Source organism: Procambarus clarkii, chromosome 13 (genome assembly GCF_040958095.1).
Source record: "Procambarus clarkii isolate CNS0578487 chromosome 13, FALCON_Pclarkii_2.0, whole genome shotgun sequence".
Classification (NCBI taxonomy): Eukaryota; Metazoa; Arthropoda; class Malacostraca; order Decapoda; family Cambaridae; genus Procambarus; species Procambarus clarkii.
Window position 1 is genome coordinate 11,785,529 of NC_091162.1, and position 4,002 is coordinate 11,789,530.

Here is a 4,002-nt window from a genome sequence, read left to right on the forward strand (position 1 = left end):
TGGTTGTGGAGCCACCAGAGCTGGTTGTGGTGCTGCCAGAGCTGGTTGTGGTGCTGCCAGAGCTGGTTGTGGTGCTGCCAGAGCTGGTTGTGGTACCACCAGAGCTGGTTGTGGTGCTGCCAGAGCTGGTTGTGGTACCACCAGAGCTGGTTGTGGAGCCACCAGAGCTGGTTGTGGAGCCACCAGAGCTGGTTGTGGTGCTGCCAGAGCTGGTTGTGGAGCCACCAGAGCTGGTTGTGGAGCCACCAGAGCTGGTTGTGGTGCTGCCAGAGCTGGTTGTGGAGCCACCAGAGCTGGTTGTGGAGCCATCAGAGCTGGTTGTGGTGCTGCCAGAGCTGGTTGTGGTGCCACCAGAGCTGGTTGTGGTGCCACCAGAGCTGGTTGTGGAGCCACCAGAGCTGGTTGTGGAGCCACCAGAGCTGGTTGTGGTGCTGCCAGAGCTGGTTGTGGAGCCACCAGAGCTGGTTGTGGAGCCACCAGAGCTGGTTGTGGAGCCACCAGAGCTGGTTGTGGTGCTGCCAGAGCTGGTTGTGGTGCTGCCAGAGCTGGTTGTGGTGCTGCCAGAGCTGGTTGTGGTGCTGCCAGAGCTGGTTGTGGTGCTGCCAGAGCTGGTTGTGGTGCCACCAGAGCTGGTTGTGGTGCTGCCAGAGCTGGTTGTGGTGCCACCAGAGCTGGTTGTGGTGCTGCCAGAGCTGGTTGTGGTGCTGCCAGAGCTGGTTGTGGTGCTGCCAGAGCTGGTTGTGGTGCTGCCAGAGCTGGTTGTGGTGCTGCCAGAGCTGGTTGTGGAGCCACCAGAGCTGGTTGTGGAGCCACCAGAGCTGGTTGTGGTGCTGTCAGAGCTGGTTGTGGTGCTGCCAGAGCTGGTTGTGGTGCTGCCAGAGCTGGTTGTGGTGCTGCCAGAGCTGGTTGTGGTGCTGCCAGAGCTGGTTGTGGTGCTGCCAGAGCTGGTTGTGGTGCTGCCAGAGCTGGTTGTGGTGCTGCCAGAGCTGGTTGTGGTGCTGCCAGAGCTGGTTGTGGTGCTGCCAGAGCTGGTTGTGGTGCTGCCAGAGCTGGTTGTGGTGCTGCCAGAGCTGGTTGTGGTGCTGCCAGAGCTGGTTGTGGTGCCACCAGAGCTGGTTGTGGTGCTGCCAGAGCTGGTTGTGGTGCTGCCAGAGCTGGTTGTGGTGCTGCCAGAGCTGGTTGTGGTGCTGCCAGAGCTGGTTGTGGTGCTGCCAGAGCTGGTTGTGGTGCCGCCAGAGCTGGTTGTGGTGCCGCCAGAGCTGGTTGTGGTGCTGCCAGAGCTGGTTGTGGTGCTGCCAGAGCTGGTTGTGGAGCCACCAGAGCTGGTTGTGGAGCCACCAGAGCTGGTTGTGGTGCTGCCAGAGCTGGTTGTGGAGCCACCAGAGCTGGTTGTGGAGCCACCAGAGCTGGTTGTGGAGCCACCAGAGCTGGTTGTGGTGCTGCCAGAGCTGGTTGTGGTGCTGCCAGAGCTGGTTGTGGTGCTGCCAGAGCTGGTTGTGGTGCTGCCAGAGCTGGTTGTGGTGCCAGAGCTGGTTGTGCTGCCAGAGCTGGTTGTGGTGCCACCAGAGCTGGTTGTGGTGCCACCAGAGCTGGTTGTGGTGCCACCAGAGCTGGTTGTGGAGCCACCAGAGCTGGTTGTGGAGCCACCAGAGCTGGTTGTGGAGCCACCAGAGCTGGTTGTGGAGCCACCAGAGCTGGTTGTGCTGCCAGAGCTGGTTGAACAACAAAACAAGGTGGGGCAGGTCGCGTGTCAGTGTGGTGGTGTGTGGTGTGGGTGCGCCCCGCCACCCAACGGAAGAACCGCCCCACAAAAACCGGCCATGTTTATGAGGGTGTCTCCCGGGGTGTGGTAATGCATGAGTTTGCGTCCGTGCTTGGCGTTTTTACCGGCCCGTCTGGCCCTGGGGCGCGCTACCCCGTCCCGCCCTTCTCTTACGTCTGCTCTGATGGCCCTCGTCACGTTTCTTGCCGGCACCGGGACCCACTAGTGTCGCCCTTCTTCCTCCTCGACGCATCCCGCTATTGGACTCCGGTTATACCCAGGAGGGTGTGTCTCGTGCCCAGGAGGGTGTGTCTCGTGCCCAGGAGGGTGTGTCTCGTGCCCACGAGGGTGTGTCTCGTGCCCACGAGGGTGTGTCTCGTGCCCACGAGGGTGTGTCTCGTGCCCACGAGGGTGTGTCTCGTGCCCACGAGGGTGTGTCTCGTGCCCACGAGGGTGTGTCTCGTGCCCACAAGGGTGTGTCTAGTGCCCACGAGGGTGTGTCTCGTGCCCACGAGGGTGTGTCTAGTGCCCAAGAGTGTGTGTGTTGGTTTTAAAAGAATGTATGAGCCGTCGGGGACGAAGAGAATGAATTCCAACACAACGTGAAGGCGCAAAACTGTCTCGACCCCGGACCACGGGTCTGTCTCTGCCTCGTTTGTTATCTCTGTGCTTCCTTTGTTTCATAACATATTGCGCATATTTAAGCATAGGTTAGGTGTTTAGGTTCTGTTGGCGATTATCTGTAGTACGTGGGTGAGGCATTTACAGCGTTGTGGTTCGAACAAATGTCAGTGAAGCACTTGTTCCGGAAGTGTTCGGACGTCAGCAGTTGTGAGTCGTGTGTAAACCGTTTTTCATTCATAAACACCAGGGGGTTTGGCGGGTGGATGGAATGGTCTTTGTTTATGAGGACGGGCTGGCTTCGTTTGTTTCAGTGCCTCGTTTGTTGTGTCAAAGATTGTATAATTTTCACTAGAAATTCAAAAACGGTATTTCATATTAGTAAATGTAATCAATATATAAGTTTGGAAGGAGCCGCAGCACCTGTAGCTTATGTTCTTGCGGATCCTGTCTCTATGTTGGCTCGGGGTCTTGAAGTGGGTGGAATGTAATTATGTGTTAACTGGTCGTTGATTGGTGGTCTGGATTTGTTTATGTGTAGCGCCTCGCTGATGTCGAGTCTTCTGTTGTTATATCTGTCGATTATTTCAGTGTTGCTTGTTATAATCAATGTTGTTGTGAAATACTCGACCTCTGTCCTTTACCACCCCTGTCCCAGTGCCACCCCTGTCCCAGTGCCACCCCTGTCCCAGTGCCACCCCTGTCCCAGTTCCACCCCTGTCCCAGTTCCACCCCTGTCCCAGTGCCACCCCTGTCCCAGTGCCACTCCTGTCCCAGTGCCACCACTGCACCAGTGTGTGGCTGCACGCACCTCGTCACCGTACAAGCACACGGGTCCTCGTTAGTAACGGCGTCTGGTCTACATCAGATAAGAGGTTAAAAAGAGGTGAAAAGAGGTTGAAAGAGGTTTCTGTTGAAAACGTCCGCGTTGACCTTTCAATTGCTATGCTGTGTGTGTGTGTGTGTGTGTGTGTGTGTGTGTGTGTGTGTGTGTGTGTGTGTGTGTGTGTGTGTGTGTGTGTGTGTGTGTACAAACACATGCCTTGGTGCAAGGTCTCCCCTCCCCACTCCCTCACTCTCTCCTACACGTGGCGCTCTCTCTCTCTCTCTCTCTCTCTCTCTCTCTCTCTCTCTCTCTCTCTCTCTCTCTCTCTCTCTCTCTCTCTCTCTCTCTCTCTCTCTCTCTCTCTCTCTCTCTCTCTCTCTTCTCTCCTACACAAGTGAGAGCGTGGGTGTAGGGGTCCACAGGTACACGCCTAATCATTGCCATCACTAGAGATAGTAGGTAAGGCATCTAGCAGTGCGTGGGTGGCTGTGGGTTGGGTGACGGAGGTGGGTGACTGAGGTGGGTGGCACTGGGCGGGCGGGTGAAGATCTGGCACCCACTGGGGTGTGCCAGTTGGCAGACGCTGCTGACTTTCCCCCGGTACCTGGAGCCTCCGCCCTCACTCCTCATCCCGCCCTATATTCAAGTATCATATACGTTTATGCAGGCGACTGTACCGCTGAAGGACTGAAGCACAGAGTCGGTGAGAGAGGAGGTCACCAACTGGAGGACTGGAACACGCGGGGGCCCACGAGGCTTCCTGAACCAGGGGCCGCAGGTTCGGTTCTCAGGT